The sequence below is a fragment of the Panthera tigris genome, chromosome B4 (genome assembly GCF_018350195.1).
Source record: "Panthera tigris isolate Pti1 chromosome B4, P.tigris_Pti1_mat1.1, whole genome shotgun sequence".
NCBI lineage: Eukaryota > Metazoa > Chordata > Mammalia > Carnivora > Felidae > Panthera > Panthera tigris.
The window spans coordinates 52,373,763-52,386,490 of record NC_056666.1 but is presented as its reverse complement, the minus strand read 5'-3'; positions in this window follow the sequence as shown (position 1 = coordinate 52,386,490).

Below are 12,728 nucleotides of genomic sequence, written 5' to 3'. Positions count from 1 at the left end.
AAAAGAAAACGTACTCTATAGAAACATACCACTACAGAAAGTTTGAAAACAAGTAAAACTCTTCTACAGTGTTAGAAGTCTGAATGGTATGGCGGGTATGAAGAGGGCTTCTGGAACACAAGAAATGGTCTCTATCTTGGTCTGGATAGTGTTTACACTGTCCAAATAGTGTTCACTTTAGAAAAATGCCCAGACCTGGGACACCTGGGTGTCTCAGTCAATTGAGCATCCGACTTCAGCTCAGGTCATGATCTCATGATTCATGGGTTCAAGCCCTGCCTCCGGCTCTGTGCTGACAGCTTGGAGCCTGAAGCCTGCTTCAGATTCTGTGCCTCCCTCTGTCTCTCTGACCCTCCCTTGTGCTCTCTCACTCTCTCAAAAATAAACATTAAAAAAATTTTTTCTAATTTTTTAATTTTATTTTTTATTTTTTAAAATTTACACCCAAATTAGTATATAGTGAAGCAATGATTTCAGTAGATTCCTTAATGCCCCTTACCCATTTAGCCCATCCCCCCCTCCCACAACCCCTCCAGCAACCCTCAGTTTGTTCTCTATATTTATGAGTCTCTTTTGTTTTGTCCCCCTCCCCTGTTTTTATATTATTTTTGTTTCCCTTCCCTTATGTTCACCTGTTGATGAAGTCCTCATATGAGTGAAGTCATATGATTTTTGTCTTTCTCTGACTAATTTCACTTAGCATAATACCCTCCACGTGGTTGCAAATGGCAAGATTTCATTCTTTTTGATTGCCAAGTAATACTCCATTGTATGTATATACATTGTGTATGTGTGTGTATATATATATACACACACACACACACACACACACACACACACATCTTCTTTATCCATTCATACATCGATGGACATTTGGGCTCTTTCCATACTTTGGCTATTGTTGATAGTACTCCTATAAACATGGGGGTACATGTGTCCCTTCGAAACAGCACACCTATATCCCATGGATAAATGCCTAGTAGTGCAATTGCTGGGTCGTAGGGAAGTTCTATCGTTAGTTTTTTGAGGAACCTCCATACTGTTTTCCAGAGTGGCTGCACCAGCTTACATTCCCATCAACAATGAAAAAGAGATCCTCTTTCTCCACATCCCCGCCAACATCTGTTGTTGCCTGAGTGGTTAATGTTAGCCATTCTGACAGGTGTAAGGTGGTATCTCATTGTGGTTTTGATTTCTATTTCCCTGATGATGAGTGATGTTGAGCATTTTTTCATGTGTCAGTTGGCCATCTGGATGTCTTCTTTGAAGAAGTGTCTATTCATGTCTTTTGCCCATTTCTTCACTGGATTATTTGTTTTTTGGGTGTTGAGTTTGATAAGTTCTTTATAGATTTTGGAAACTAACCCTTTATCTGATATGTCATTTGTAAATACCTTCTCCCATTCTGTCGGTTGCCTTTTAGTTTTGCTGATTGTTTCCTTCACTGTGCAGAAGCTTTTTATTTTGATGAGGTCCCAGTAGTTCATTTCTGTTTTTTTTCCCCCTTGCCTCCAGAGACGTGTTGAGTAAGAAGTTGCTGTGGGCAAGATCAAAGAGGTTTTTGCCTGCTTTCTCCTCGAGGATTTTGATGGCTTCCTGTCTTAGAGTGAGGCCTTTCATCCACTTTGAGTTTATTTTTGTGTATGGTTTAAGAAAGTGGTCCAGGTTCATTCTTCTGCATGTTGCTCAGTTTTCCCAGCACCACTTGCTGAAGAGACTGTCTTTATTCCATTGGATTCCTGCTTTGTCAAAGATTAGTTGCCGATACATTTGTGGGTCCATTTCTGGGTTGTCTATTCCATTGATCTGAGTGTCTGTTCTTCTGCCAGTACCATACTGTCTTGATGATTACAGCTTTGTAGTATAGCTTCAAGTCTGGAATTGTGATGCCTCATTTTCTTTTTCAAGATTGCTTTGGCTATTCAGGGTCTTTCTGGTTCCATACAAATTTTAAGATTACTTGTTCTAGCTCTGTGAAGAATGCTGGTGTTACTTTGATCGGGATTACATTGAATATGTAGATTGCTTTGGGTAGTATCAACATTTTAACAATATTTGTTCTTCCTATCCAGGAGCATGGAAACTTTTTCCATTTCTTTGTGTCTTCTTCAATTTCTTTCATCAGCTTTCTATAGTTTTCAGTGTATAGATTTTTCACCTCTTTGGTTAGATTTATTCCTAGGTATTTTATGGTTTTTGGTGCAACTATAAATAGGATCAATTCCTTGATTTCTCTTTCTGTTGCTTCATTGTTGGTTTACAGAAATGCAACCGACTTCTGTGCATTGATTTTATATCCTGCAACTTTGCTGAATTCATGAATCAGTTCTAGCAGTTTTTTGGTGGAATCTTTTGGGTTTTCCATACAGATTATCATGTCATCTGTGAAGAGTGAAAGTTTGACCTCCTCCTGGCCGATGGAGACTTCCAATACTATGTTGAATAACAGTGGCGAGAGTGGACATCCCTGTCTTGTTCCTGACCGTAGGGGGAAAGCTCTCAGTTTTTCCCCATTGAGGATGATATTAGCATTGGGTCTCTCATATATGGCTTTTATCATCTTGAGGTATGATCCTTCTATCCCTACTTTCTTGAGGGTTTTTTTATCAAGAAAGGATGCTGTATTTTGTCAAATGCTTTCTCTGCATCTGAGAGGATCATATGGTTCTTGTCCTTTCTTTTATTGATGTGATGAATCACGTTAATTGTTTTGCGGATATTGAACCAGGCCTGCATCCCAGGTATAAATCCCACTTGGTTGTGGTGGATAATTTTTTTAATGTATTGTTGGATCCAGTTGGATAATATCTTGTTGAGGATTTTTGCGCCCATGTTCATCAGGGAAATTGGCCTATAGTTCTCCTTTTTAGTGTAGTTTCTGTCTGGTTTTGGAATCAGGGTAATGCCGGCTTCATAGAAAGAGTTTGGAACTTTTCCTTCCATTTCTATTTTTTGGAACAGCTTCATGAGAATAGGTGTTAACTCTTCCTTAAATGTTTGGTAGAATTCCCCTGGAAAGCCATCTGGCCCTGGACTCTTGATTTTTGGCAGATTTTTTATTACTAATTCAATTTCCTTACTGGTTATGGGTCTCTTCAAATTTTCTATTTCTTCCTGTTTCAGTTTTGGTAGTGTATATGTTTCTAGGAATTTGTCCATTTCTTCCAGATTTACCATTTTGTTGGCATATAATTGCTCATAATATTCTCTTATTATTGTTTTTATTTCTGTTGTGTTGGTTGTGATTTCTCCTCTTTCATTCTTGATTTTACTTATTTGGGTCCTTTCCTTTTTCTTCTTGATCAAACTGGCTAGTGGTTTATCAATTTTGTTAATTCTTTCAAAGAACCAGCTTCTGGTTTCATTGATCTCTTCTACTGTTTTTTTGGTTTCAATAGCATTAATTTCTGCTCTAATCTTTATTATGTCCTGTCTTCTGCTGGTTTTGGGTTCTATTTGCTGTTCTTTTTCCAGCTCCTTAAGGCGTAAGGTTAGGTGGTGTATCTGAGATCTTTCTTCCTTCTTTAGGAAGGCCTGGCTTGCTATATACTTTCCTCTTATGACCGCCTTTGCTGCATCCCAGACGTTTGGGGTTGTGGTGCTATCATTTTCATTGACTTCCACATACTTTTTAATTTCTTCTTTAACTGCTTGGTTAGCCCATTCATTCTTTAGTAGGATGTTCTTCAGTCTCCAAGTATTTGTTACCTTTCCAAATTTTTTCTTGTTGATTTCGAGTTTCATACCATTGTGGTCTGAAAATATGCATGGTATGATCTCGATCTTTTTGTACTTACTTAGGGCTGATTTGTGTCCCAGTATATGGTCTATTCTGGAGAACATTCCATGTGCACTGGAGAAGAATGTATATTCTGATGCTTAAGGATGAAATGTTCTGAAAATATCTGTTAAGTCCATCTGATCCAATGTGTCATTCAAAGCCATTGTTTCCTTGTTGATTTTTTGATTAGATGATCTGTCCATTGCTGTGAGTGGGGTGTTGAAGTCTCCTACTATTATGGTATTACTATCGATGAGTTTCTTGATGTTTGTGATTAATTGATTTATATATTTGGGGGCTTCCACATTTGGTGCATAAATGTTTACAATCGCTAGGTCTTCTTGGTCTGTAGACCCCTTGATTATGATATAATGCCCTTCTGCATCTCTTGATACAGTCTTTATTTTAAAGTCTAGAATATCTGATACAAGTATGGATACTATGGCTTTCTTTTGTTGACCATTAGCATGATACATCGTTCTCCATCCCCTTATTTTCAATCTGTAGGTGTCTTTAGGTCTAAAGCGGGTCTCTTGTAAACAGAAGATAGATGGGTTTTGTTTTCTTATCCATTCTGTTACCCTATGTCTTTTTATTGGAGCATTGAGTCCACTGACGTTTAGAGTGAGTACTGAAAGATATGAATTTATTGCCATTAAGATGCTTGTAGAGTTGGAGTTTTTCGTGGTGTTCTCTGGTCCTTTCTAATCTTTTGTTGCTTTTGGTATATATATATATATATATATATATATTCATCTTTTGTCCCCTCAGAGAGTCTCCCTTAATATTTCTTGCAGGGCTGGTTTAGTGGTCACGAACTCCTTTAATTTTTGTTTGTCTGGGAAACTTTTTATCTCTCCTTCTATTTTGAATGACAGCCTTGCTGGATAAAGAATTCTTGGCTGCATATTTTTCTGATTCAGCACATTGAATATATCCTGCCACTCCTTTCTGACCTGCCAAGTTTCTGTGCAGAGGTCTGCTGCAAACCTGATCTGTCTTCCCTTGTACATTAGGGACTTTTTATCCCTTGCTGCTTTCATGATTCTCTCCTTGCCTGAGTATTTTGTGAATTTGACTATGATAGGCCTTGTTGATGGTCAGTTTTTGTTGAATCTAATGGGAGTCCTCTGTGCTTCCTGGATTTTGATGTCTATGTCTTTCCCCAGGTTAGGAAAGTTTTCTGCTATGATTTGCTCACATAACCCTTCTACCCCTATTTCTCTCTCATCCTCCTCTGGGACCCCTATGATTCTGATGTTGTTCCTTTTTATTAAGTCACTGATTTCTCTAATTCTTAAATTGTGCTCTTTTGCCTTAATCTCCCTCTTTTTCTCTGCTTCATTATTCTCTATAAGTTTTTCATCTATATCGCTGATTCTCTGTTCTGCCTCATCCATCCTTGCCGCCGCTGCATCCATCCGTGATTGCAGCTCAGTTATAGCATTTTTAATTTCATTCTGGCAATTTTTTACTTCTTTTATCTCTGCAGAAAGGGATTCTAATCTATTTTCGACTCCAGCTGGTATTATTATCATGATTTTAAATTCTGGTTCAGACATCTTGCTTGTGTCTGTGTTGGTTAAATCCCTGGCTGTTGTTTCTTCGTGCTCTTTCTTTCGGGGTGAATTCCTTCGTTTTGTCATTTTGAAGGGAGAAAAGGAATTAATGAGGTAGAAAATTTGAAACTAAAAAAATTAAAGTTAAAAAAATATTAAAATTAAAAATTAAAAACACTCCCACACAAAATCAAATAGATATGCTAGATCCTTGGTGTATTTTAGTCTGGGTGTAGAAAGTGGTTTGACAGATTAGAGAAACAAACAAAAAAGGGGGGGGGAGAGAAAAAAAGGAAATCATTTGAGAATTTGAAAAAATGAATACACTAAAGTAGACTAAAATACACAAAAGTAGAGAATATAGTAGAAAAAATTATAGAAAAATCTTTTAATAAAAATTAAAAAGAAATATGATTTTTTTCATTTTCTGTATTTAAGAAAAAAGAAAGGAAACGAAAAAGAGAAAAAAGAGAAAACAAGAAAAAAGGAAAAGAAAAAAAGAAATTGTTTGAAAATTTGAAAAAGTGAATACACTGCAGTAGACAAAGAAAATGATGGGAGTAAGAGAGAATTTGAAAAAACTTACATAAAAGAAAAAAACATAGTAATAAAAATTAAATAAAAATATTTTTTGAAGAAATTGAAAGTAAAAATGAAGTTTTTCCTCTTTCTGCATTCAAGAAAAAGAAAAGAAATGAAAAAAAGAAAAAGAAAAAAAAGAAGTTGTTTGAAAATTTGAAAAGGTGAGTGCACTGAAGTAGACGAAAATAAAATGATGGAAGTAGAATTTGAAAAAATTTACACAAAAGAAAAAATATAGTAATAAAAATTAAAGACAGATATTTTTAATAAAAATTGAAAATAAAAATGAGTTTTTTCTCTTTCTGTATTCAAGAAAAAGAAAAGAATTGTAAAAGAGAAAAAGGAAAAAGAGAGAGAAAAAAATTGAATAGATGAACCTGCTAACAGAGTGAAGTAGGACTGAAATTGCTTTCTTTTCCCCTAGAGGCAGTCCATGTATGTCTTTATAGTCCATAGATTAAGCCGGCAGTGAAGTTTGTGTTCTTGAAGAGCAAAGTTGGCTCAGTTGGGCAGGGCTTGGTGTAACAGCTCTGCTCTCCCATATATGGCGCTGCTAGCCTACTGGGGTGGATTGTTGCAGTGCTTGTCGGTGTGCATGCGCATACACGGGGGCAGTGAAAAATGGCGCCACCCAGCCACCCAATCTGTTCTCCCAGATCAGCAGTCGCGCACCGGTCCTCCGTCTTCAGGTCTCTCCACTCCCCGCTTTTCCACTCTCCGTGACCAGGCCCCAGGCAGTACCTCTCTCCCAAGTTTTATCTCAGATGCGGCTGTTTCTCCCTGCCCCTTACTTCCAAAGGACTACGGCTTTGACCGGCTCTGCCCCTCTGCAGGAGGGTCTCACCAAACGATGGCTGAATGAGCAATGGCCAAATGTCGGCTGCACCCAGGAACACCTGCTGGATCCTGCTGTTGCCAGTGCACGGAGACTGCAGCCAGGTGCCAGCCCACCTCCCAAAAAAATCGTGAGACAGAGTAGCCTCAGCGTTTCAGGGACCATGGAAAATTGCAACACACATCTGGCACCAGGCTTCACCCTCAACAACCTTGCCCCAGCACCAGTGAATGTGGCTGCCTTCCGGGGTCTGCTGGGACCAGGTGGCTTCAACAGTCTCTACCAAATGTCCTTCCGGCAGTGGAACCGCTTTTCCCCATATGGCCCGAGATCCTCCCGGACCCACCAGAGAACTGCCAGATATCGAGCTGCGGAGTTGCAGCCTTTGCACTCCCCTTGTTTACAGTCTTAATGGAATTTAAACCCTCTCCTTTCTCCCTTTTTAGTTTAGTCTCTGCTGTTTCCAATTTTCCACTTTCTCTCCAGCTGCTTTTGGGGAGGGGTGCCTTTCCCATATGCTCCCCCCCTCGCCAGTCTCCGTCCTCTCTCGGCCCTCAAAAGGGGTTCCCTACCTTTCGGGGCTTCTTGCTCCCCAAGTTCAGCTCTTCATGTCATGTACCTGCTGAATTCTGTGTTTCAGGTTGTGCAGATTGTTGTGTTAATCTTCCAATCGGTTTTCTAGGTGGGTAGGATGGCTTAGTGTTGGTCTGGCTGTATTTCATGGACGTGAGACACACAAAAAGCTTCCATGCTGTTCTGCCATCTTGGCTCCTCCCCATTAAAAATTTTTTTAAAAAATAAAAACAAAAATTCATTGACTTAAGTAAGATCTATTCACTTTATTATATTTTTGCCTACTGCAATAAAAGTTTACAAATTGCATTACAATTATCTTTATTATATATGTCTTTATTATTATATATATCTTTATATATATCTTATATATCTTTATTATTATTTATATAGGACTTCTCAGACCATTTGATAAATGAATGGGCATTCTGAAGTTCCCAGAAGAGTATGAAAAATACAGCATTTCCCAAACTTATTTAATCAAAGAATGTTTTCTTCTAGAACACCTCTCAAATTGAATATGACTCTTTGGGAAAAAAAGGAGTGGAACACAAGGTGTGAAAGTGTATAGAGGACAATGAAAAGGAAATAACAGGCTAAGATCATAGAAGACTCCAGTGCCATGTCTTCAAATGGCACGTCTAGTTTCAACTTTTATTTTGTGGGAAACTATTAAAGATTTTAAGTGGGAGAGGGATAGAATCAATTCCATGGGCTTCAAAGATAATAGTGGCAGTAAAGCGAGAAGATACTGAATGGGGGACTGGATGTTGAAAAGCAAGAGAGAGAGAATAGTAGATCGGGGATCATTCAGTGACTGCAGTCACCCTAACATGCAGATGGAAAGGCTTAATTTGAGCAATGACAACAAGCATAAGACAATTAAGCAGGCTCAAGAACAAATAAATGTGCCAATTGGTCAATAAACACTGGTGATAAATAAACACACTTGTCATATTTTTAAGTAGCTATGTACTACCACTCTATAGCTTCTAATTAAACTTACTTCAGGGAGCCTAGGTAGCTCAGTCGGTTAAGCATCTGATTTCGGCTCAGGTCGTGATCTCATGGTTCTTGAGTTCCAGTTCTGCATCAAGTGAACTCGAGTCCCGCTTCGGGTAAACATGTACCCTGCTTCGGGTGAGTCCCACTTCTTTCTCTCTCTCCCCCTCTCCCTCTCTCTCCCTCTCTCTCTGCCCCTCATGGGATTCTCTTTCTCTCTCCCACCCTCACTCACTTGTGCCCTCTTTCTCTCAATTCAAACAAACAAAAAACTTACTTCAAATCTGGAATTCAATATTATCAGCAAATACAAGATGAAAGAGGCAGCACAGAAGTGCTAGAGAGAAATACTTAGAGAGGGTTGGAAAGGAGCCCATGAGGGGTGCCTGGGTGGCTCAGTCGGTTAAGCGTCCGATTTCGGCTCAGGTCACGATCTCGTGGTATGTGAGTTCGAGCCCCGCGTCGGGCTCTGTGCTGACTGCTCAGAGCCTGGAGCCTGTTTCAGATTCTGTGTCTCCCTCTCTCTCTGACCCTCCCCCGTTCATGCTCTGTCTCTCTCTGTCTCAAAAATAAATAAATGTTAAAAAAAAATTAAAAAAAAAAAAAAGAAAGGAGCCCATGAAGGTTTTTCTTTACAATCACATTTGAATAGCAATGCCCAATTTTTATTTATGTGAATTTCCATTTGAGATGGCTTGATCCTATATCTGCAGAGCAAAAATTGTATCTTTACGTAGAACCTTATGTTTATTTGGTGGTTGTCTGTGAAGGGGCTGATGAAGATTTAGGGGAAGTCAAAATCTCCCCATCTGAGCACCCCCTTGCCTCGGCAATTAAATTAACTTGCAACGTTTTAAAAACCTAATGTTTTTGTGAAGTCAATTGGCTTTGTATGCTTTGTTATCTGCCACCAAAGTGTCAAAGATAATAATGGCCATATGAAAATGTTTTGACTCGTGGGGCGCCTGGGTGGCTCAGTTGGTTAAACGTCTGACTTTGGCTCAGATCATGATCTAGCAGTTCGTGGGTTTGAGCCCCACTTCAGGCTCTGTGCTGACAGCTCAGAGCCTGCAGCCTGCTTTGGATTCTGTGTGTGTGTCTCTCTCTCTCTCTGTGTTTCTCCCCTGCCCGTGCTCTGTCTCTTTTATTTGGAAAAATAAGCACAAAAAAGGGAGGTGAACAGGCAATGAATTAAGCATGACAATCTGTTATTGAACTTCATTTACATCTATGATTTCTACAGGAGATTTTATCACGCAGTCTGTGCTAAGCTGAATAATGCGCCCCCCCCAATATATGCACATCCCAATCTCAAATACCCATGAATGTTATTTTATATAGCAAAAGGAACTTTGCAGATGCGATCAAGGTAAGGATCGTAACATGAAGATTATTCTGGATTATCTGGATGGGCCCAACACAATCACAATGGTCCTCCCACAGAAGTGAGAGTCAGAGAAGGTGATGTGATGACAGAAGCAGAGACTAATGTGACATGCTTTGGACTGGGAGAATACAGACAGCCAACAGAAGCTGGAAAAGACAAGGGAGTGCTTTCCTTCCTACGGCATCCAAGGGGAACCAGGGGCCTTGAAACCTTGACTTAAACTCAGTGACACTGTTGGCCTTCTGACCTCCAAAAGGAGGTCATTTGTGTTGTCTTAAGCCATTAAATTTGTGGTGATTTTTTACTGCAGCAATAGGAAACTGATAGAACACCCCCGTGAAATGTTTATCAAACCTGATGCACATCAGAATCATCTAGGCAGTCCGTTAAAAATATAGATCCTTGGATCCCATTCTGAGAAATTCTGACTCCCTCGGTCTGTGATGAGACACAGAACTCTAAACTTTTTAAGAAGCTTCTGGGATGATTATTATGCTGCAAACCAGAGTGTATGTCAGAAGAAGAGTGACTGGGGGAAATTCACTGCCTGCATTGGTTTTCTGGGGTCACCATATCAACTTACCACAAACTTGAAATCTTAAAACAGCAAAAATATATTCTTTCACAGTTCGGGAAATCAGAAGTCCGAAATCAGTTTCACTGAGCCAGAATCAATGTACCCACAGGGCTACATTTGCTGCAGAAGCTCTAAGAGAGAATCTGTTCCCTGCCTCTTCCACGTTCTGGCAGCTGCAGGCATTCCTGGACTCAGGGCCACAAGGCTCCAATCTCAGCCTCCGTGGTCACACTGCCTCCTCTCCTGTGCACACCAAATCTCTCTCCGCTTCTCTCCCATAAAGACACTGGTGATTGGAATTAGGACCCACCTGAATAATCCAGGGCAATCATCTCATCTCACGACCCTTAGTTTAGTCACCTTTGCAAAAATCCCTTTTCCTTATAAAGTAATACTTATGGGTTCCAGGAATTAAAACCTGGTATCTTTGGAGGGCCATTTTTCAGCCTATTACGATGCCTTAGTGCCCTTCAAGGTAAATTAGTGGTGAAGACAATGGAGTCAAAGCAGACTTTCCAAAAAGACTAAAATCTTTTTATATTCAAATCCCCTTTTGACCCCTCACAAATTACAATTATGCTATTAAAAAACAACCAGTCTCACTGGAGTACTCTGATGATTAATGAGGTTGTGATAAGCAGGGAATTGGGGGATTAAAGGAAGAAGTAGGTCCTTAGGATTCCGTAGCATTTTCATTATGAGATTATACACCCCTTTTAAAACCTGGCTTCTCACAAGGGTGCTTCCAAGCATAAAAATATTGCCAACAAAGGGATCTTTATGAAAAGTTTCTATCACAGAGGAATTTACTACATGTGACCACACAAACAGATTACAAGAAATGTTTGTTGAGCAGTTATTTTATGCCAAAGCATATTTCAAATTTAAATAAATTCAAGATTCCGTGCCCCCCACCCCCCAGGGTTTTCACTCTAAGCAATCAAACAATTGAGACTCCTTGGTTCACTGACAAGAGCATCCTTGTCCTGTTTGGCTTTTTAAGGCATTTCCGGTAAATAATCCAGAAGAGAGGTTATCTTGAAGTCACAAAGAACACACACGGGAATTCAAACAATGGCCTAAGATGTGTGTATAGTGTGTGGTGATGTTGCACAGAAATAAGTAACAGAAATTTTATTTTCAAAAAAAAGTCCTTACTTTTGGAAATGGCAAGTACTGATGCTAATATTTTTCCAGCATCCCTGTACAATAAGGCTTAAGGCCTTTCCTATCTTTTTCTTAAATGTACATTTTTGTATCCCATCCCCTAAAGAACATTTGTAGTTCCACATTCTTTCATTATATTATCTACTCAAAATCTAAATGACCGTCTCCCCTTTATTTATTTTTTTAATGTTTATTTATTTTTGAGAGACAAAGTGTGAGTGGGAGAAGGGCAGAGAGAGAGGGAGACACAGCAGACTCCAGGCTCTGAGCTGTCAGCACAGAGCCCAACATGGGGCTTGAACCCAAGAACTGTGAGATCATGACCTGAGCCAAAGTTGGACACTTAACTGACTGAGCCACCCAGGCACCCCAATAACCATCCCCTTAAAATAATCCATGCCTTGGCTTTCACAACCTAATTTTCACTTTAGCAGGTCATTATTCCACCCTTTGAATAGCTTTGGGAAAAAAAATAAAAACTTTCTAATTCATTCCACACTTTTCTTGCCTACAAGGTATTTTTCACTTATTTGAATTCCCTTAGTAGTACTGGCTCCAAATTGTGCTGTCAGTGTTCTGGGCTATCTGCCAGCCTATGTCCCTTAAAATTCTCAGAGCAATAGTGTTGGCTAATAACCAACCAATAGTCTAATAAATAATATGCATGATAGCTAATAGTGTTAGCTAATAAGCAACTAATTATAGTGCTAAGAACCACTTTATCAGAACCACCCAGGAAGCTTGCTAAAATGCAGATTCCAAAGCCTTACCTCAGACCTATGAAATATAATTTCTGAGACAATAATTCAGGAATTTGTACTTTTTGCAAACACAATGGAACCACTAGTAAATTAGAATCCAATCCAATCTAACACTTGGGAATACCCACTTGGTGCATTCTCTTCTCCTTATACCCAAGTTTTGATGGCTGAATCGCACTTCTGTGGAAATAAAGTAGTTTTGGTTAGTGTCGCAAAGCATAATCCACACGTAATTCAGGAACCTGTTGTACTTTAACTGTACCTTATTGTACCCTTAAATGCTCACTCCATTTTTATGTTCTTAAATTCCTATCCAATTTTATTCTTCCTTTTTCAATCAGCATAACTCCATCATTTCCTGGAGAAATCCGCCCTTATTTACTCCTCATTTTCAGTGCCCGGTTCCATTTTCTAGAGACTTCACCATAGTGCCCTTATCCCAGTCCACACACAGGAGGGTGGGTAGACAATGAAAAATCAAATATCTACAAGATATATTATTTG